The sequence below is a fragment of the Cervus canadensis genome, chromosome 1, assembly GCF_019320065.1.
Source record: "Cervus canadensis isolate Bull #8, Minnesota chromosome 1, ASM1932006v1, whole genome shotgun sequence".
Taxonomy (NCBI): Eukaryota; Metazoa; Chordata; class Mammalia; order Artiodactyla; family Cervidae; genus Cervus; species Cervus canadensis.
This window is the reverse complement of record NC_057386.1, coordinates 19237974-19259930: the sequence shown is the minus strand read 5'-3', so window position 1 is coordinate 19259930 and position 21957 is coordinate 19237974. Positions and strand designations below refer to the sequence as shown.

The 21957-nt window shown below is 53.7% G+C and overlaps 1 long non-coding RNA gene, 3 other non-coding genes and 1 pseudogene across 4 annotated transcripts; all 5 read left to right on the top strand.

Annotated features, from left to right (window-relative positions):
* The first annotated feature begins 2528 nt into the window (after window positions 1–2528).
* On the top strand, window positions 2529–7174 carry LOC122441008. Its single transcript, XR_006269170.1, has 4 exons — window positions 2529–2805; window positions 4042–4220; window positions 5815–5900; window positions 6754–7174. It is a non-coding gene; the product is annotated as an uncharacterized LOC122441008 (long non-coding RNA).
* On the top strand, window positions 2547–2737 carry LOC122425798. Its single transcript, XR_006265008.1, has one exon. It is a non-coding gene; the product is annotated as a U2 spliceosomal RNA (small nuclear RNA).
* Window positions 7175–7523: 349 nt separating the features above from the next.
* LOC122425822 lies at window positions 7524–7714 on the top strand. The gene has a single exon (XR_006265014.1). It is a non-coding gene; the product is annotated as a U2 spliceosomal RNA (small nuclear RNA).
* A 4241-nt stretch (window positions 7715–11955) lies between these two features.
* Window positions 11956–12128, top strand: LOC122424722 (annotated as a pseudogene).
* Window positions 12129–20393: 8265 nt separating this feature from the next.
* Window positions 20394–20584, top strand: LOC122425813. Its single transcript, XR_006265011.1, has one exon. It is a non-coding gene; the product is annotated as a U2 spliceosomal RNA (small nuclear RNA).
* Window positions 20585–21957: the final 1373 nt, after the last annotated feature.

Below are 21957 nucleotides of genomic sequence, written 5' to 3'. Positions count from 1 at the left end.
CCAATCCCCAGAGACCTTACATGTTTGATTCAGCTTTTTAAAAAATGTATTTACTTTCCGGCTCTTTCGGGTTTTAGTTGTGACACACAGGCTCCAGAGCCACTCAGACTGACTTACCCCCATGCATGGGGGAATCTTAGTTCTGGACCAGGAATCAAACTGTGTCCCCTGCACTGGGACGCGGATACTTAACCACTGGACCACGGGGAAGACCCTGATTCAGCCTCTTGATTTCATGGATTTCTGTCAAGTCACCCATGTTGTTTGGCTCACACAAATAGGTGCATTCTCAAATTTGGGAGTTTGTCAGAATCATCTGGAGGACCTGATATACACAGAGCTGAGGCCTTCTTTCAAAATTTCTGATTCAGAAATTTGAAGACTTTGTCAGACCCAGCCTAAGCACAGTATACATTGTCTCACTGGACCCTCATCCAGTCATTCAACACATATTCATCAAAAATCAAGTACATTCAGAGCACTATCATAGGTGCTGAGAATAGATCAGCAAACAACAGATTTCCCATCAAGGTGAAAGACAATACAGCGCTAACGGCTGTGTGTTTGTGAATATACCTACATTCTATGTGTCTGTGTCCATCTACATGTGTATCTATGCCATGTGAGCATCATGGGTGCCAAAGCCACTTGGCAGTCAACAGAAATACAAGACCAGGGAGAGGGGGATGTGAACTAGGAGGGCTCAGGGTGAGTAGGTGTAGATCGTTCACAAGATTCCAAACGGAATCATTTCTATTTTACAGGCAAGAAGTGACTTTCCCTAGGATATACTCATTAAGACATTCCGATGTGCTGCATTTCCTCGTGTAGCTTCACAAGTACCCTCATCAGAGAGGCATTCTTATCATCCCCAATTAAAATATCAGGACCCCCAGTTTAAAAAACCTGAAGCTCCAGTGGTTAGCAGGATTCTTGAATGCAAATCCTTACTTCTTTTCACATTGGGCAAGATGCTTAGCCTCTCAGCACTTCCATCTGTAACAGTGCTTTCAAGAAATATATGAGGCACACACATAACTGGTTTTTTTTTTTTTTTTTTTTCATTTGGCCACACTGTGTGGCTTTTGGGATCCCAGTCCTCCAACCAAGGATGGAACCTGGACTCCCACACTGAAAACACTGAGGCCTAACCACTGATCCACCAGGGAATTCCTTCCTGCAGGTAAATGCAAACATTCTTAGGCAGATAAAAAAATAAACAGAAGTGGGTGAAATTAAGTTTAATATGTTCTTTAATTCAAGTTATTTCAAAATTCTTCAGTGGTCAGTGGTTAGAGCTCTATCCTTTCAATGACAAGGCAGGGAGAGTTCCATCCCATCCCTCCTCAGTGTTCTTTCAAACCCTGGGGCACATCGCCCACCCCATACAAAATCAGATATCTAAAATATTATTTCAATATGTAATTAATATCAACATTACAGAGATATGTTACAATTTTTTTTATGTTACAATTTTTAATAGTAAGTCTTTGAAATCCCATGTGTCTTTTCCACTTTCAGTACCTCTGAATTGGGAGGAACCACCAGCCCAGAGTTCCCTGGCTGCATGTATCTAGTGGCTGTGACAACACAGATCAACAGAATATTTCCTGTTGTTTACTCGCTAAGCAGTGTCCGACAGTTTGGGACCCTGTGACCCGCCAGGTTCCTGCGTCCATGGGATTTCCTAGGCAAGAACACAGTCATGGGTTTCCATTTCCTCCTCTAGGGGATCTTTCCGACCCAGGAATCGAACCCAGGTTTCCTGTATTGCAGGCGGATTCTTGACAATCTGAGCCACCAGCGAAACCCACAGCTGAGGAGGAGGCGCAGGGAAACGAGGTCCTAGGCGGAGGGACCTTTCGGTAGGAAGCCCGGGATCGGTTTGGTTCCTAAAGCACCGAAGGACGCGGGCGCTGGAGTTGGAGTGAACCCCTCCCGCGGCCCGGCCCCGCCCTCCGCATCCACACGCCCCCTCCCTTCCCCGCTGTGGGCCATCCGCCTTCCGCCTGGCAGGGAAGCCCCCTCCAGACACCCGACCCTACGAAGCCCCTCTCTCCGCAGGCGGAGGCCTGTGTAACACACGGCAGCCCGGCCGTTTCGAGCGAGTCAGCCTTGCGACCTTGTCTTCAGGAAAACTCTCGGCCAACAGCTGCTCTCACAGGTCCCTCTCGCCGCCCACCCCGCACCCCCTCCGGTCGGGTCTCTCCTCTCCCCCAGCACCAAGGACGAGCTCCCCTGCCGCAGCCCCGAGGCCGTCCCCAGGGCGCTGCGGTCCCGCCGGAGCCACGCCTTCCTGGCGACAGAGGGCGGGGCATGCAGATTCGAGACGGCGCTTCTGCCCGAGAACGACGAAGCTACAGCAGATGCGGAATTTCTCTTTTACAATGTGGAGGATGAAGCCTGCTCGAGAGTCTGGTGTAGTGGCGCCATAGCACTGTCAACGAGACAAAGGCAGGGCGCCCTGGAGTGAGCGGGGACCCGGGTCACACTGAGTGCAACATGCTCGACAGCAGGACGGTGACAGCGACGGGCGGGGCCGCGGCATCGCTTCTCGGCCTTTTGGCTAAGATCAAGTGTAGTATCTGTTCTTATCAGTTTAATATCTGATACGTCCTCTATCCGAGGACAATATATTAAATGGATTTTTGGAGCAGGGAGTTGGAATAGGAGCTTGCTCCGTCCACTCCACGCATCGACCTGGTATTGCAGTACCTCCAGGAACGGTGCACCCCCTCGGGGACACTTACAGAAGTACCCAAAAGTAGAAACTGGCCCTTTATCATCAAGGATTGGATTATCTCAGTGAGTTACTTTTCTGTAGGGTTTCTCTGGCAATCCACTCCAGTACTCTTGCCTGGAAAACCCCAAGGACAAGGAGCCTAGTGGGTTCCTGTCCATTGGGTTGCAAACAGTCAGACGTGACAGGACTGAGCAATTTCACTTTCTTTATATGCTTTGCTCTATGATTCCTGACTACATGATGGATTGACTAAATGTACTCAAGGGGTGCCCTTAGCTGGGAGTTTCCTGGTCTGGGGTCTGGTCTCTGAGACCTTGGACCTTGTGCCTTGGGCCTTGGGTCTTGGGTCTTGGGTCTTGGGTCTTGGGCCTTGGGGCTTGGGAGGGATGCCTATAAAACCCTGTACTTCTAGGCAAGGTCTGAGTAATCCTGAACCCTCAGGCCTTTACTGGGGATGAGGGATTTCTTAGAGGAGAAAAACAGAGGCCATGGGAGGGATGACACTGGGGAAAGACCCCCTCAAGGCCTGGTGGGCTGAACCCTGGCTGAGAGTCATCATGAGTCCTGTCCTGACAAGTGAACTGGCTTGGAAAAGCCACCTCCCCCTTTGGAGCCTTGGTTTCCTCAGCATGTAATGAGGGGCTTAGATGATTCCCCAGGACAACCCAGGCTCTGGAGTAAAGGATGGGTGAAGCTCACCTAGGAAGCAGCTGAGGGCATCCTTGTCTCCACTGCATCCCAAGTACCCGAGTGCACAACTGAAGGGAGGAGAGGAGTCTCAGGAGGAGGGATGGGAGGGGAGAGGAGGTCCCTGGGCAGCTTCCGCCAGGGAATCACAAAGACATCTATTTCAAATTCCAGTTTTGCTTCCCCAAGAATGAATTGGAGCGGGAATTCCCCAGTGGTCCAGGGTTACAATTCTGTTCTTCCACTGTACAGGACACAGGTTACATCCCTGGTTTGGGAAATAAGATGCCAAGGCCAAGGAAAGAAAGAATAAAATGGGGAAAACACAACCTACTACTTAGAATAAATGTGAAAAGAAAAACTGAGGGGAGGGTAAGGGCCCCTTAGATACCCTTTTCTCCCGCCAGGGGCCCAATTCAGAGACATCTCATCCAAAACCGAGTTCCCAGAGCGCAGGCCAGGGGTGGGGGTGAGGGGGAAGATGCTGCCCCCTGGTGGATGAGTCTGAGTCTGTCACTGCCTAATTCTGAAGCAAAGCGGTGTTGTGTTGGACAGTTTCTTTTCCCTCCTTCTGAGGTTTTGTGGTTTCTTTTTCTGGCCATGCGACCCAGCTTGTGACATCTTAGATCCCCTACTGGATATTGAACCCTTCCCTTGGGCAGTGAAAGAATGGAGACCTAACCACTGAACTGCCAGAGAATTCCCCTGGAGTCTTCTTTTCAGACAGGACATTCACTACGGTTTGAGTTGGGAATGGAAAAGCCACCCTTTTCAAGTATTTTTTGTAGAGGTAAGATGAGATGTAAAAGAATATTTTCTGAGCAAGAAATTTGATTTCAGTGACATTTCTTGTGCTTTTACTGAGGGCCTAATAGCTGGTGTTGGGAAGGCAGAGGCGGGAGGAGGCTGGAGGGAGGAGAAGGCTGTGAAGAGGCAGGTGCAGCAGGTTGTGGTGTCTTAGGAGACAGATCCACACGGGACAGATTCCAGATTCCATCTGCACAGGACACTGGCACTTAGGGAGACCTTGGCCTCAGGAGGGGCCTTGGGTGATCAGGAAGCAACAGCAGCCAGAGCCCCAAGAGGGTCACAGTGCCCGGGGAGCAACAGCTAACAGCTGCCAGATGGGAGGAACAAGCCCACCAGAGAGAGACAGAGAGGTGAGCTGAGGGGACAGAGCCAGGCTCACACTGTGCATGGACCTCACTGTCGGCTAGTTATCCTAGCTGAGGGACTCTTTAGAGCTTTCACAACGGGGACAATCCCCAGAGACCTTACATGTTTGATTCAACTTTTTAAAACTGTATTTACTTCCTGGCTGTTTTGGGTCTTAGATGTGACACACAGGCTCCAGAGCACTCACTCGTAGTTGCCTTGAGCATTGTGGGAATCTTAGTTCTTGACCAGGAATCAAACTGTGTCCCCTGCACCCGGAGGTGGATACTTAACCACTGGACCACCAGGAAGTCCCTGATTCAGCTTCTTGATGTCACAGATTTCTGTCAAGTCACCCATGTTGTTTGACCCACACAAATGGGTGCTCAAATTAGGGATTTTGTCAAAATCATCTGGAGGACATGATATACACAGCGCTGGGGCCTCCTTTCAAAATTTCTGATTCAGAAATTTGAAGACTTTGTTAGACCTAGGCTAAGCACATTATACATTGTCTCATTGGACCCTCATTCTGTCATTCAACACATATTCATCAAAAATCAAGTTAAAAAAAAATATTTAAAAATATATATATAAAAAATCAAGTATATTCAGAGCACTACCATAGGTGCTGAGAATAGACCCGCAAACAAAAGGCTTCTCGTCAAGGTGAAAGACAACACAGCAATAAAGGCTGTATGTTTGTGAATATACCTACATTCTATGTGTCTGTGTCCATATCTACATGTGTATCTATGCCATGTGAGCATCATGGGTGCCAAAGCCACTTGGCAGTCAACAGAAATACAAGACCAGTGAGAGGGGGATGTGAAATAGGCTCAAGGTGAGTAGGTGTAGATAGTATGCAAGACTTCAAATGGAATCATTTCTAATTTTCAGGCAGGAAGTCACTTTTCCTAGGATATATTCATTAAGACATTCTGATGTGCTGCATTTCCTCATGTAGCTTAACAAGTACCCTCATCAGAGATGCATTCTTATCATCCCCAATTAAAATATCAGGACTCCCATCTTGAAACTCCAAGGCCCCAGTGGTTCACAGGATGCTTGAATGCATATCCTTATTTCTTTTCACATTAGGCAAGATGCTTAGCCTCTCAGCACTTCCATCTGTAACAGTGCTTTCAAGAAATATGTGAGGCACACACATAACTGGTTTTTTTTTTTTTTTTTCATTTGGCCACACTGTGTGGCTTTTGGGATCCCAGTTCTCCAACCAAGGATGGAATGCAGTCTCCCACACTGAAAGCGCCAAGGCCTATCCACTGAACCACCAGGGTGTTCCCTCCTTCAGGTAAATACAAATATTCCTAGGCATATCAAAAAATAAACAAGTGAGTGAAAATAAGTTTAATATGCTCTTTAACTCAAAATATCTCAGAAATTGATGCATGAGACAAGTGCTTGGGGCTGGTACACTGGGACGACCCAGAGGGATGGCATGGGGAGGGAGGTGGGAGGGGGGTTCGGGATGGGGAACACATGTAAATCCATGGCTGATTCATGTCAATGTATCGCTAAAACCACTACAATATTGTAAAGTAATTAGCCTCCAACTAATAAAAATAAATGGGGAAAAAAAAAGATATCTCAGAAATTCTCTGGTGGTCAGTGGTTAGAGCTCAATGCTTTCAATGACAAGGCAGGGAGAGTTCCATCCCATCCCTCCTCAGGGTTCTTGCAAACCCTGGGGCACACACCCTCCCCCACCCCAGACACAAACCAGAAATCTAAAATATTTCGATATGTAATTAATATCAACATTACAGAGATATGTTACAATTTTATTTATTTATTTTACAATTTTTAAAACTAAGTCTTTGAGATCTCATGTGTGTTTTCCACTTGAAAGTGGAAACCGTTGAATTCCGGCTACTTCTGGATTCAGTGGTACCTCTGAATTCGGAGGAGCCACCAGCCCAGAGTTCCCTGGCTGCATGTGGCTAGTGCCTGTGACCGCTCAGATCAACAGAATGTTTCTTCTTGTTTTTAGTATCGAAGTAGTCTCCGACTCTTTGGGACCCAGTGACCCGCCAGGATCCTCTGTCCACTGGATTTCCTAGGCAAAAATACCGGAGTGGGTTGCAATTTCCTCCTCCAGGGGATCTTCCGACCCAGAAATCGAACCCATGTTTCCTGTATTGCAGGCGGATTCTTGACAATCTGAGCCACCAGCGAAACCCACAGCTGAGGAGGAGGCGCAGGGAAACGAGGTCCTAGGCGGAGGGACCTTTCGGTAGGAAGCCCGGGATCGGTTTGGTTCCTAAAGCACCGAAGGACGCGGGCGCTGGAGTTGGAGTGAACCCCTCCCGCGGCCCGGCCCCGCCCTCCGCATCCACACGCCCCCTCCCGTCCCCGCTGTGGGCCATCCGCCTTCCGCCTGGCAGGGAAGCCCCCTCCAGACACCCGACCCTACGAAGCCCCTCTCTCCGCAGGCGGAGGCCTGTGTAACACACGTCAGTCCGGCCGTTTCGAGCGAGTCAGCCTTGCGACCTTGTCTTCAGGAAAACTCTCGGCCAACAGCTCCTCTCACAGGTCCCTCTCGCCGCCCACCCCGCACCCGCTCCGGTCGGGTCTCTCCTCTCCCCCAGCACCAAGGACGAGCTCCCCAGCCGCAGCCCCGAGGCCGTCCCCAGGGCGCTGCGGTCCCGCCGGAGCCACGCCTTCCTGGCGACAGAGGGCGGGGCATGCAGATTCGAGACGGCGCTTCTGCCCGAGAACGACGAAGCTACGGCAGATGCGGAATTTCTCTTTTACAATGTGGAGGATGAAGCCTGCTCGAGAGTCTGGTGTAGTGGCGCCATAGCACTGTCAACGAGGCAAAGGCAGGGCGCCCTGGAGTGAGCGGGGACCCGGGTCACACTGAGTGCAACATGCTCGAGAGCAGGACGGTGACAGCGACGGGCGGTGCGGCGGTATCGCTTCTCGGCCTTTTGGCTAAGATCAAGTGTAGTATCTGTTCTTATCAGTTTAATATCTGATACGTCCTCTATCCGAGGACAATATATTAAGTGGATTTTTGGAGCAGGGAGTTGGAATAGGAGCTTGCTCCGTCCACTCCACGCATCGACCTGGTATTGCAGTACCTCCAGGAACGGTGCACCCCCTCGGGGGAACCTACAGAAGTGCCCAAAGTCAGAAACTAGCTCTTTCTTGTTCTTTCTTGGTGTGTTACCTCTTTTTTTTTTTTTTTTCCAGTTTGTTTACATGTTTAGCAAGTTATCCTGATAATTGCAGGGGGAAGAATAAGTAAGTTCAGTGGGGTAAAATATCAAAGCCAAGACTTAAAACTCACTTACTTTTGTTATTTTCTTTTCCACATTCTTTCATTTTTCTGAAACTTAAGCCATATCCAATTCTTTAAGAAGTTCTTTATTTCATAACCTCACCTTAAGCGCAGATCTGTGGGATTCTCTCAGACCTCAAACTCTCTGAAGTCAGTTCTTTCTACTCTGCATTCTCAGTCAGGAATGAGATGTTATGTCTCTACCGACTGCCTTCCTTTGCTGCCTCTAACATTTCTTCTGTGTACATGTTTTCTGAACTTCAGGCAGTTTCCAGTGAAAGCCACTGAGATCTACCTGGAGTCTACGTTAAAATGATGGGCTTTAAATGCAGTCTGTGTGTTGGTTGTATTGGGATTTCATTTATACAGGTGGCTGACTGATGAGGTCTGTGCCACTGAAGAAGTTGTATTATTACTTGGAGGTTTTATTACGTAGAAGAGAAGAGGGCCTAAAGTAAGAACCACTGTGTCTTTTGGATACACAAGATAGGCTGTTCAGGTCATCACAAAGTTCAAATCATGTATGAACCAGAACGACTTCCCCATCTTACCTTCTTTCGTCCATTTCCGTTGATTCCTGCATTCGACCAAGATCTAGCTGGGGTGCTGGTCTAAGTGCACCAGACAGTGTGGTGGTAAAAGCAGCCGCTGTGGCAATCTCCCCAGGTACCACCAGACAATTGCACTCATCTCCTGAACTAGCAAGGTTATGCTCAAAATCCTCCAAGCTGGTTCTCGGTGAACCGAGAACGTCCAGATGTCCAAACTGAGTTTAGAAAAGACAGAGGAAACAGAGATCAAATTGCCAGCATTCGCTGGATCCTAGAGAAAGCAAGGGAAATCCAGAAAAACCTCTACCTCTGTTTCGTTGAGTCGGCTAAAGCCTTTGTGTGGATCATAACAAACTGTGGAAAACTCAAAGAGATGGGAATACCAGACCATCTTACCTGTATCCTGGGAAACCTGCATGCGGGTCAAGAAGCAACAGTCAGAACCTTCTATGGAACAACTGACTGGGTCAAAATTGAGAAAGGAGTACGACAGGCTGTTTCTTGTACCCTGTCTGTTTAACTGTTTCGCAAGCACATCATGCGAAATGCCGGGCCGGGTGAGCTACAAGCGGGAACCAGGATTGCCAGGAGAAACATCGACAGCCTCAGATCTGCGGCTGATACCACTCTAATGGCAGAAGGGGAAGAGAAACTAAAGAGCCTCTTGCTGAGGGTGAAGGAGGAGAGTGAAAGAGCCGGCTTAAAACTCAACATTGGACTTCCTGGTGGCCCGGTGGTTAAGAACCTGCTTGCCAATGCAGGGGACATTTGTTCAATCCCTGGCCCAGGAAGATGCCACAGGCCCTGGGGCAACTAAGCCCCTGTGACACAACTACTGAGCCCGCACTCTAGAGCCCATAAGCCACAAGTAGAGAGTAGCCCACGCTCCCGACTAGAGAGAGCCTACATGTGTCAACAAGGACCCAGCGCAGCCAAGAATAAATACATAAGCGATTTTGAAGAAAAACACCTCAATATTCAGAAGAAAAAAAAAACAACAACACTAAGATCATGACATCTGGTTCCATCACTTCCTGGCAAATAGAGGGGGGAAAGGTGGAAGCAGTGACAGATTTCCTCCTCTTGGACTCTAAAATCACTGAGGAGGGTGACTGCAGCCAGGAAATCAGAGGACGGTTACTTCTTGGCAGGAAAGCTATGACAAACCTAGACAGTGTGTTAAAAAGCAAAGACATCCCTTTGTCAACAGAGGTGCATATGGTCCAGGCTACAGTCCTTCCAGGAGTCATGTACGGTGGTGAGAGCTGGACCATAAAGAAGGCAGAGGCCGAAGAACTGATGCTTTGGAACTGTGGTGCAGGAGAAGACTCCTGAGAGTCCCTTGGACTGCGAGGGGATCAAACCAGTCCATCTTGAAGGAAATCCACCCCGAATTCTCCTCGGAAGGACTGGTGCTGAAGCTGAAGCTCCAATACTATGGCCACCTGATGCGAAGAGCTGACTCCTTGGAAGAGACCCTGATGCTGGGAGAGATTGAAGGCAGAAGGAGTAGAGGGTGACAGAGGATGAGAGGGTTGGGTGGCATCACCGATTCACTGGACATGACCTTGGAAACTTTCTGGGAGATGGTGAGGGACAGAGAACCCTGGTGTGCTGCAGTCCATGGGGTCAAGGAAGAGTCGCACATGACTTGGTGACTGAACAACAGGACCAGTTTCGGGGGTGCGGGGTGTGCCAGGAGGCTTGGGGGAGGGGCCGGAGAGGGATAAGGCCTGGAGCAAGTGGGGTTGTGGGTAAGTGGAGTTAAAAAAAGCATGTCCATATTTCTATATATGTGTGTGTGTGTGTGTGTGTGTGTGTGTATTTGTATATGACATGTCTGTCTGGTGCTAGATACTCACAAACTCACACCCATCTTGGGGCACAGAGGGGCGGGCACCTCTAGTGGCAGAAGAGAGGGGGATGGCTGAAAACGGGCCCACGTTAGGTTTTCTTAGAACCGAGCTTCCCACCAGGAGATGACGGCTCAGAGAAGTGTCTGGCAAAGTCACTGTTTCTCCCTAGTGTTTGCTAGTTGAGGGCTGACTCCTGCCGGGCATGTCCAGAGGGGGCCTCAGAGCTAATGTGGCCGGCAGGTTATTAGGGTTCCCTGAGAAGGTGTGAAACAGATCACCACCCCCACCCTTTCCCTCCCACAGGAGAGAGGGAAAACCCAGGGCAGCATGGAGTCACGGAGCCAGGAGCCGAGGCAGGGTCAGGTGAGGCCGTGACCCCAGGTGCCACCCACCCTTATAGAAACCCTGGTGCTGTGGGCCGGGCGCCAGCAAACTGGCTTGTGTGTCACCAGCAGCCCCGCGCCCCTCCAAAGTCGCCTTCTTCTGCTGGCCTCCCCCTCGGAGGCGCCATCAGTGAGCGGGGCCTGTGCTCCAGAAGCGGGCGAGGTCTTGGGACACCGTGGTCCACCCCGCAGGTCAGCTGCCCGCTAGCTGTGTGACCAGGGCAAGCTTCTTAGCCTCTCTGGTCTCATGGATCACGACAGTGACACGAGGATGATGACAGCGCCGATCCTCTCTAGGGTGTCCAGTATCCAGGTGGGTGTGATCACAGCAAAGAACGCAGGGCAGCGACTGCCAGGCGGCTGTCCCGTGGGGCCATCCCCGGGGGGCGGGTGGGGGTCTTTCCCCTCAGGGTTGACAGAACTAGAGCGTCGGTTAGGGGAGGGCCGACTCTGCTAGTCTCACAGACCCTGCAGCTCTCTAGCGGCTGTGCAGAGAACTGAGAAAAGACAAGTGCGCCCGCCCGGCCATGTGAAAGTCGCTCAGTCGTGTCCGACTCTTGGCGACCCCATGCACTGGACCCCATGGAGTCCACCAGGCTCCTCTGTCCGTGGAATTCTCCAGGCCAGAATCCTGGATCGGGTAGCCGTTCTCTTCTGCAGGGGATCTTTCCAACCCAGGGATGGACCCCAGGTCTCCCACAGATCCCTTGCAGGCAGATGTTGCCACCACGGAAGCCCAAGAATACTGGAGTGGGTAGTCTGTCCCTTCTCCGGAGGAGGTTCCCGACCCAGGAATCGAATCGGGGTCTCCTGCTGGTGGATTCTTTACCAGCTGAGCTACCATCCCAGGGTACCAGTTAAGGAGCCCGGCCAGGACCCTGGGAAGGAGTCAGGTGTCTGGCAGCCTCGGGCTCACGCGGCTCCCCCGGATGCACAGCCACGGCCCCGGGGCTCACTTCAGGCTTCGCGGACCGTTCTGGTCCTGCAGCTCCCGCACCCCAAGCGCACTCCCCCCGCCTTCGGACCAGAGCTGGCACCTGTGACGCCTGAGCGGAGCCTGAGGATGCTGGTCACGCCCTCAGGGTGGAGGAGGGCGGTTCATGGGAGCAGGCCAGGGAGCCAAAAGAGATGTGAGAATCGACCAGAATGTGGAGAACAAGTTCAGTGTCACTGGTCTGGAGAGGACACGGGCTAGAGAGCCTTGGCTAGGTCGCTCAGGGTGAGCCGAATGGAGAGGAGGGGAGGATGGTGACCACCTGCCCGAGAAAGCACCACTGCTTTTCCACCTTTAGGCTAAGATCAAGTGTAGTATCTGTTCTTTACCAACGTAATGCCGGATACCTCCTCCCTCTGGGAACAATACCAGTTAAGTGAGTTTTTGGAGCAAGGAGTTGGCATCGGAGCCTGCGGTGTGTCGCAGCACTTCCCAGGAACGGTGCACTCCCTCCGAGAACAAAACTGGCACCCCCAAATGGTAGACTTGTTCCTTTCCTGGTTTTCCTCCTCGGGAGATTTCTCTTTTGTGTTTTTCACTTGGGCTTCGGTGGGGTCTGTGCAGCTTTTTCCCTGTCTTAGTTTTGTTTTCTTCTAGGCTGATTTTGATTCTTTCAGTTTGATCCAATTGCTTAGTCCTGCTTTTCCCTGTCCATTTCCTGTGGTGACCCAAGGAGGGAAGCGCAGGTAAGACCTAGGAGGGTCTTTTTGGAACGCAGGAACAGAAAGCAAGACCCTTATCGCCCTTTCCTTCCCCCATGCTGTAACCATTAATGGATTTCAGGTCCTTGTGAGCAGTATAACCTGTCTCCCCTCCTACGCCATAGGGAGAAGATATTTGCCTTGGTCTTCCCTCCAACCCACTATATGTGCCTCATCCAATCAGCAAATGACCCCCAAGACCCCTATCCCACTCCGTGTACCCTGGGTATAAATGTGAACAAAGGACCCACGTTCAACGTCGGCTCTCTCTTGAGCTGGCCCGCTGTTCCAACAGTGTCTCCCATTTTAATAAACTTTATTTCCCTCTCGTTCTGTCTCATGTCTGGAAATTCTTTTCCAACCTGGGCGCCCGGACCATGACATTTCCTTGTTCGTCACTAACTCCCAGAGCTTGCTCAGACTCATATGGGTGATGCCGTCCGACTATCTCTCTCATCTTCTATCCTCCCTCTCTCCTCCTGCCTTTGGTCTTTCCCAGCATCAGGTCTTTTCTAAGGAGTCAATCTTTTGATTCTTTAACCTTTAGGTTTTGTTTGGAAGATCCCCCCACACCCGCCCCGTGTTGTTGTTGTTTTTATCTGCGGACTGGTTTCTGGAACGGTCTTTTCTATTGTGCCAGAGGATTGAGTCGTTCCTGTCTGAACTTTTGGTCTTCTCCTGTGTGCTTTGTACAGAAGGCGCTGTGCTAAACTCGCAGCCAACAGAGATTTTGGAAGCCCCGACACTCAGGTCTGAATCTATCAGGGTGAGTCTCATCAGGCTCCATCCTCCTCTCTCGTGCCTCGCCCCCATCTCTTCTGTCTCCCAAGCGCCTCCACATCTCCTGAAACTCGGTCATCTGCCAAATCTCCCATATATCTGCTGCCGTTTGTTTCTGGTACAGACTCTAATTAGTCCCAGAGAGGATGGCAGACTCATGCCTCAAAATAGCCATCTTATTGGGGTCTAGAGGCCAGGTTCTTTCATGGAACCAGAGAGAGGGAAGCGGTGAGGAAGCAACGTACAAAAAAGGCCGAGGAGAGAGGGAGAGGCGGTGAGGAATAAACTAAAAGGGGCCGTCAGTCCTGCAAAAACATCTCTTGGAATGGCCAGCCTTGGGGAGGGGACGTGCAGATCTCATCTCTCTTGGAGTCGTGCACACAGGTGGGTAGGGTCAGATCAGCCCTCCTGGGAGCCGACCGAAGACACTTTAACAGACGGGCAGAGAGGCAGGGTTCTCTGGGGGCAGGCCATTGTGTATCATGATAATAACAAAAGCAACAGAAACCCAAGGTTGAAGTCCAAGAAACAGATCCAACACGGAGTCAGAATTGGTTCTACCCTGGACGGTTTCCTAGATGTGCCTGGTTCACTCACTCGCCCTCCGCCCCTCACGTCGACCCCAGCCGACGGTTAGTTGGACGGTGACCATCCTCTGGTAGAAATACCACCCAACGTGGCCACGTAAGAGAATAGCTTGGACACCCCCTCCGATGTAGGCGATTGAAGTCAGGTTCCTACAGGTAGCCCTAAGGCTGGCTGGGCCCGACCAAACAAATGACAGGCCAGTGACGTCCTACCCGCAAAGGTCTTTCCTCACAGGGGAGGAAAGTTTTCCCTTCTAGACCTACTGTGGGCGGGGGTGTGAGGGTGGGGGTGGGGTGGTGTCCAGGGCTCTCGTCGCAGTCGTACTTGGGTCCCGGGCACCAGGCACCACCGTCCGGCCGTGGTGAGGCAGGAGGTACCTGCCGCTCCCCACCTCCACCCCGGGGTAAAGCAGTTGTTTCAGATGTGTTCTCTATTGACCAAAAGGTCCAAGAGGAGAAGGGCAGGGCAATGAGGGCGAGCGGGCTGGGCCCCGCCCAGACCACACATTTCTCTTTCTGGAAGTCGGGACAGCTCCCTGACCACACAGGTACAGAACGGCTCCTCGGAGGTCAAAGGGGAGTGATGCGAACGAATGCCAGGCTACCCACAGGCCGGTAGAATCCACTTTGGCTAAGAGATGCATGCACACCTGTAGAAGGACCCTGAGATATACCAAATATGGCCTGTGAACCAGGCAGATCCAAATGATCGGCCAACGGAAACCTGGAGAAATGCCTCACAAAAGCAATTCAAGGGACTTCCCTGGTGGTCCAGTGGTGAAGACTTTGCCTTCCAACACAGAGGGTGAGGGTTTCATCCCTGGTGGGGGGAGCTACGATTCCCACACACCTTGTGGCCGAAAGATCTAAAAAGTAAACTAAAAAAGTAATTCAAGCCACCACAAGGGCGCGACTCAGGGACTCTCCCTCTGCGTCTGCCCGCGTGCCTATCCACACATAGCGTACTCTTTTCCTCTCAATAAGTGCCCCACTTGTTTCACCACTTTCCGTCTCCGTGGGGATTCCTTTCCGCAGAGCCGAAGGGCCAGGGTCCTTGTCACTGACCACGGGTCTAGAGGCTAGGACCCGGTGCTTTCACCGCTGCGACCCAGCCCCAACCTCCGGCTGGGAACCCAAGCCACTGCAGGCCTAGGTCTCCCGAGATCAATCGGACCAGACTCTCAGGCGGGGCCCAAGTCTCGCTGTACTTCCAAGCTCCACAGGCGTTTCTGAAACAGAAGGGAAGGGGGCAGGGCATAGCTTTTGAAAGAATGGCACAAGGAATCTGCCTGCAGTGCAGGAGACCGGGTTCGATGCCTGGGTCAGGATGATCCCCTGGAGAAGGGAATGGCTGCCCCCTCCAGTATTCTTGCCTCGAGAATCCCATGGACAGAGGAGCCTGGCGGGCTACAGTCCATGGGGTCTAAGCTGGCGGAGAACTCAACTTCAAGCGGACCTTGATTCTCAAGCAGCAAGCTAAAGGACATACCCAGAGGCGCCATGAGAGTTCCAAGGCACTGTCAAAAGACCAAAAAGTGGGCAGTGGCCCAATTCCTGGAAACCTCCACCCCTTTCCCCTAATAGTTGGAATGATCCTCCCACTCACCGTCGGTGCCCAGTCGCTGGGTCAGCCCGACTCTTTGGGACCACGGACTGCAGCTCGCCAGGCTTCCCTGTCCTTCACCATCTCCCAGAGCTGGCTCAAACTCACGTCCTTTGTGTCGAGGCCGCCACCCAACCGTCTCATCCTCTGTGGTCCCCGTCTCCTTCCGCCTTCAATCTTTCCCAGCATCAGGGGCTTTTCCAGTGAGTCAGCTCTTCGCCTCAGGTGGCCAAAGCATTGGAGCTTCAGCTTCAGCCTCAGCCCTTCCAATGAATATTCAGGGTTGATTAGCCTAGCAGCTGATCAGCTCATTAGCCTAGGAGATTACCCGGCCCATGAAAGCTAACCACGCCACGTTTGGAGGCCGCCACACTCGCCCTCTGGGATGGCCCACGCTCTGCCTATGGAGTGTGTTTCTCTCGGAATCAATCCACTTCTTACCTATCACTTTGTCTCTCACTGAATTCTTTCTGCGATAGGACGTGGAGAACCTGAGCTTCATCGGGTCTTGAAACCAGGTACGATGGGCTCTGGCTGGGTCGGAGGCCCAGCCGCGTGGATTGGTGTCCCAGCCTGCGCTTGTCCGGGTTCGAGTCCCGGTCTGAGGTCAAGGGCTTCGCTCCCGCTGCCCGGCGTGCATCCGGAAGCCCTGCCAAGACGCCCTCGTGTTCTGACACACGGACTTCTCCGAGACAGGGAAAGGGTCCGATGCACTCCTGCCGATGCCGGTCGAAATCGGCGTGGGACAGCACCAGACCGGTTTTGGGTATAACCCGCCACAGGCACTCTGGTGGACAGTGGACGGGTGAGGAAACACCGAATTCGAGGGTTGTGTCACGGACGGGAGTCCGCCCAGTCCGGTGGGGAGGCCTGTGGATCCGTCCTGGAAAACGTTGAGCGCAAGCCCCATAGATTCCGGGTCGCATCTCCCCATCCCCCTACCCCCAAATTTGTCCTGCGTGCGGAGACCGGTGACCCCCCCCACCCCCACCCACCCGCCCCCGCCGCCAGATTCCCCCCGAAGAGATTGACAAGTCCCATGAGGAGGCTTCCCAGGGAGAGCGGGGTGGCTCTCCGCGGCAGACCAAGAGCCAGGAAAGGAGGCCAGGTCGGTGTTCCGATGGTGGTGAGCAGTGGAACACTTCCCTCCACATCAGTAAACGAGGACGTCACAGTCACCAGCGACTGCGGCCGTCACGGGAAGGTGAGCCGGTGAGCCCCGCGGGCGCTCAGGACTGAGAGAATACCTGCCGTCTAGCGGCCATCCCACCACAGCCACTGCCTCCAGGTGAGCCCCGAGGAAGCCCAGGATGTGAAAACCACAGGACGGTGGCCCCAGAGAGCCGAGATGCGTGTCAAAGGAGTGATTTCCGTGAGCCCAGACTCGAGCATCTCCCCAGGTATAGAAAAGCGCTAAGGTCCTTACACCCGGGATGCCTGGTTTTCTTCCATGTACAGAACAGGAGACACCCCTTGACGTTCAGACCGCCCGCCCTTTGTTTGTGGCAAACCTTGGGTGTCACCTGGCTCCTCCCCCCACCGCCCACCTCCTCCTGGCGGTTCTCTCAGGGTCGCTTCAGACGCTGACTGCGGGGCTTGAGGTCCTACATATTCCCGCCGAATAAAACACAAGTCTCGACTTTTAGGTTGTGGATTTTTTTTCTTTCTTTCTTTTTTTAAGTGGATAGTGCTGAGCAGAGGGGCGGCCGTCGTGAGGCTTTTCTCATCAGCTTGCCGGGGTCCGGCGTGAGAGGGGACGAGGGAAGGGCGAGGCTTAGCAGCTCTCGGGCAGACCCTCAAGGCAGAGTCAGACCCTCTGTTTCACACCGCCAGCTGCTTTCTCCTCGGTGAAGCTCGGGTGGAGAGCCGCCTGGACACGGGCACCGTACAGAGGGGTCACAGAAGCGCCTTGATCTGAGCTAGGAGGGCTCCGGCCTGGGTAAAGGTGGGGCACAGCAGGGCCGTGCTGGTTCCCCCCCAGAGAAGCTGAACCCAGCCGGCCCAGTCTGGGATACGGAAGGAGCCTGTGAGGGGAGAGACGTGGGGTTGGGGGATGAGGAGTGTAAGAGAGAGCCCACTCGCAGCAGGCGTTCCCCGGAGCAGCCGTGAGGCCCAGCTCACACCCTCGCAGCGTCTCGGCGGGTCGGCGGGGTGCAGGCCACGGCCCTCCTTCGCCCAGCGCGCCCCCTGGCTTTGCACCTCTGCGTTCCGGCCGACGCTCGTGCCAAGCGCCTCCCGGAGGCTCTTGCCCCCAGGTTCCCCCCTTCTGTCAATGTGACCGGCCCGCGCACCGCCAGCGCCCCCAGCGAAACTCTAACCTGTCCTGGAGGCCGTCTCCCGGGTCAGGAAGGCCTTCCTGACTGGGCTGGCTTCCTGTCTGTCCTTCGCACCTGGTCACTCATTGGGTGTGTCCGGGTAGGGATCCCGAGCCACCCGGGAGAGGCCTGGAGCCCTGAGGAGGTCCCACCAGGTGGGAGCCGCACCGAGTCGTCCACCCTCTCAGCAGGTCCCTCAAGAGCTTCCCAGGTGGCGCGGTGGCAAAGAATCCGCCTGCCAGGGCGGGAGACGCAGGAGACGGGGGTTCGATCCCTGGGTCGGGAGGATCCCCTGGAGTAGGAAATGGCAACGCGCTCCAGTTACTCGCCTGGAAAAGTCCATGGACAGAGGAGCCCGGCAGGCTACCGTCCATGGGGGTCGCAACGAGTCGGACGGGACCGAGCGACTGAGCGCACACAGGGTCCCCTCCTCATCACGCCGGGGGTCCTGGCCATTCGGCTCCCGGGCGGGACAAGTCCGGGCAACAGGAGCGGTGTCTGGCCCTGGGTCCCAGCACAGGCCCTGGTGGGTCGAGTCTCGGGTGGTGAGTGACCGGTCGTCTGTTTGTCAGAACCGGGGGTGAAGGCGGGCAGCCCGGACCCCAGCTCCGACACTCACAGCTGTGTCCTGTCAGGCAAACCCACGTCCCAGGGGTAAAGGCAGGAGCCTTCTCACTCGGACTCCTGGTCGGGCAGAGGGCCGGTCCCCTCCACATTGCCCGTCGCTGCCGGAGCCGGCATCCGTTCTCCGGAGAAGGGTCATTCGTGTAAGGGATTCCTACTTGGCCTTGAAGGGTCACCTCTCAGCGTCGGGCTCTGTCTGACTGGGTGTACCACCCACCGTCTGCACGGACGGGAGAGGTCAACCCGGGGCCTCGGCGTATCAAAGGTGGTTAGGTCCGTGAGTTCTGCTACATTTTAAAGGCACGTCCAGGCCTATGACTCCAAAATGCACATGGGATGCCGCTGAGGCTTACAGGCGGCATCTCAAACAGGTGGTATGAAGGGGAAATTTGCTCATTCACACCGTGCTCCAGAGGAAGGTGGGGCAGTGGTCAAGAATCCGCCTGCAGATGCGGGAGACGCAAGAGGCGCGGGTTCCATCCGTGCGTGGGGAAGATGCCCTGGAGGAGGAACAGGAAATGGCAACCCGCTCCAGGATTCTTGCCTGGAAAATTCCATGGACAGAGGAGCTTGGCAGGCCTACAGTCCACGGGGTCGCGAAGAGTCGGGCGCGACTGACCACCACCACCCAAGCCCGGGAAAGCACCTCCCGGCTGGACGATGTAGATGTTGAGGGAGAAGAAGACGACGACCTAGAGGAAGATTTAGGAAATTATTTCATAAGCCCTTTCGGCTCAAAATGGAAACGATATCTTCTTTAAATGGATAAATAGGACGATATAAAAACGGAACCTTTAAACAATGCAATCGTCATCACCTTAAGCAAAGCCCAACTGAAAAGCCAGCAGGAATAGGGAAGAGGGTCGAAGACCACCGACAGGGAGGTTATTAATAGCTCACAGAGAGAAAATGTAAAGGCTTCTCTGGAACAGGAGGGGACCCTCAACTTTATTTACCCACGAGAGAAAACCGCACATCCGAGCCAGGCTGGAGCACCGTTTGCACCTAAGAAATCCACCCCTCGCGCTCCCCCCCTACCCACTCCCGCCACCGAAAAAGCAGTCCCAAGTCTGAGGCCACGCGGGGTTGTTGGCGAGGCTGGGGGACGAGGCGCTGCCGGAGAACGCCTGCCCTGCTCTTCCAGTCGCCGTCCCCGATCTCCCGAGCTTCAAGGCTCCGTTGCGGCGAGGGTGGCCGGGACCGCCACGGCCCCGCACCGCCTTGAGGGCACAAGGGGCACCCGAGCGGCCTCCGCAGGGCGCGGTGCCCCGGGGCCGGACGCGCTTCGCAGACCCTTCAGTCCGTGCACCCGGATTGGAGCAAATTCCACGGGAGCGCATCACGCAGTGAGAAACGGAGCTGCCAAGTGATCGCGACGGGCAGGGTTCCATTCCAACGACTGTCCCCCAGGACATCGCTTCTCAGGACGAGTCCCCCCCCACCCCCACCCCGCCGCACCAGGGGGCCCGAACTGTCGGGCAGAAGACCGGCGGGTGAACACGGACGCGAGCAGAGCGGCCCGGAGCAAGGAGGGGCGAGGGGGGTGGTGCTGGCCGTTAGAGCCGCGGACACCGTGACGGGCGTCGGGCACTAGCTCAGCGTGTAGGAGGCAACGGTTGCGAGTGCAGCGCGAGCCGGGGAACGAGCGACAAAAGCGAGCTCTTGGTTTCCGGGGCTCGATCCGTGAGAGCTGCTTCCGTGTCAGCGCTTCCCTCGCCGTCTCCGGCAGCCGCCCCTGGGTGGGGTCTGCGGCAGGAAGCGCACGGGGCCAGGAGGCCGGGAGGCGGGCTCCGGGTCTGGTGTGGGCTCGGGGAGCGAGGAGGCGGTCCGGAGGGTGGAGTCCGCCCGCGGTAGCCGCGCCCCCTCGGGCGGCAGAAGGCGGAGCATGCAGATTAGAAATGGCTGTTCGGCGCGGGAATGACGGAACAGTTAAGGACATAGAACTTGTCCTCACAAAGGTAGAGGACAAAAAAGTCTGCACAGGAGTCCGATGAAAGCACTGTCGACGACGCAAAAGGAATCAGACAAGGAGTGTGGTTGAGGGTGCTCACCGTGGGTTGAATGGGGATGGAGCGAGGGCGGCTGCGGCCAGGCGGAGCTAACGGGTATCGCTTCTCGGCCTTTTGGCTAAGATCAAGTGTAGTATCTGTTCTTATCAGTTTAATATCTGATACGTCCTCTATCCGAGGACAATATATTAAATGGATTTTTGGAGCTGGGAGTTGGAATAGGAGCTTGCTCCGTCCACTCCACGCATCGACCTGGTATTGCAGTACTTCCAGGAACGGTGCACCCCCCTCGGGGGAAACTAATACTGGTACAACAAAAACAGACGTGTTTAGAGGTGGCTTGCAAAGCCTGCACGTGTCGAGATGAGAAGTGATCGGAGTACCGTAGGTCTTCCGAAGTCGGTGTTTTCTTTCCTCACTTCTTGCTTCCCAGCGCTTGCGGAGGAGCTTTTTGATCTCATTGCGTTCTTCACGGGTTTAGATGAAGCAAGCATTCTGTATTCTTCGCAGGTATAGATGATCCAGGCATTTTTTTTTTTTTTCTTTTTTAAATCTCTGAGAGGGGAGATTGCTCGCTGGGAGGCTTTCTACCGAGAGTTTGCTTCGTTTTAGAGGTATGGGTTTCCATCTCTAGCCGCAGAAGCTTCCCGCCCCCCTCCCCCCCCCCTTTTTTTTTTGCTTAAAGGCGCCCGCGTTCGGTAACTTGTTCTACGTGTACTACGTGTAGTTTTGAAAGGGGCCGCAGTTTAGTGACACTCCATTAAGACGTTTGGAGGAGGGGGAGGTTAAGGTTCAGCTAGCTGAGGCCCTGAGGCGGAGACCCTCCAGCGGGCCTCAGGGGCACAAAAGTGGCTCTAAGTGCAAGCACGGGCATACTTTGAAGCAACTCAAAAGGATTTACACGTAATGCCCGAAAGCAAGCAGTAGTTGGTAGACATTTAGTGAGGGAGAGAGCTTTCTCCCACTGCTGCTCAGATGGCGGAAGCTAGTCGAATTCCTCAGTATGAAAAGGAATACACGGAAGGTATTAATTAGCGAATGAGGGGGAAATGAAAGCACTACACCAAGTGCTGAGCTGGAACAAGGATTCCAAGGAGGAGGCTTAAATGCTAGTGGGATTACGTGAAATGTTCGTGTTCCTGAGAGAACTGTTGTAGCAGGAAATAATGAAGACGTTCCATTTTCAAGGCCAACCGGTCTTGACCTTATACAGTCAAAACCTCTGGCTCTAAAAATACCACCATCGTGTGCTTTCCGCTAAGTGATAGACGGCTAGATTTTCTGGATTTAGAAAAACTCCAACCCCTCAAAATGAGGAAATCTGTGCAGCTGACAGGCTAAAAGGAGCGCGCTCGCTCTTCACCAAAATGGAGCAGCCGGTCAGAACTGACTCCAGGTATGAGTCCTGGGCGGCGGCGGCCATCCTCTCCTGCCTTCTTTCAACGTGATGAAGGCTCCCCGAGCGTTGGAAGCTGTGAACGACGCACCCCGCACGCGATTCCATTTGGCTGCGGCTAGGGAGGACCCTGACCCCAGTTGGCCCGAGGATCAAGCATCAAGGCCGCTTTCACCCAGCGCCAGTATCAGCACTTGCTTGAGTCTCGCAGAAAAGCAAAAAGATTCAACGGGGAACAGCCTGTACGAGACGTTGAAAGAAACGAA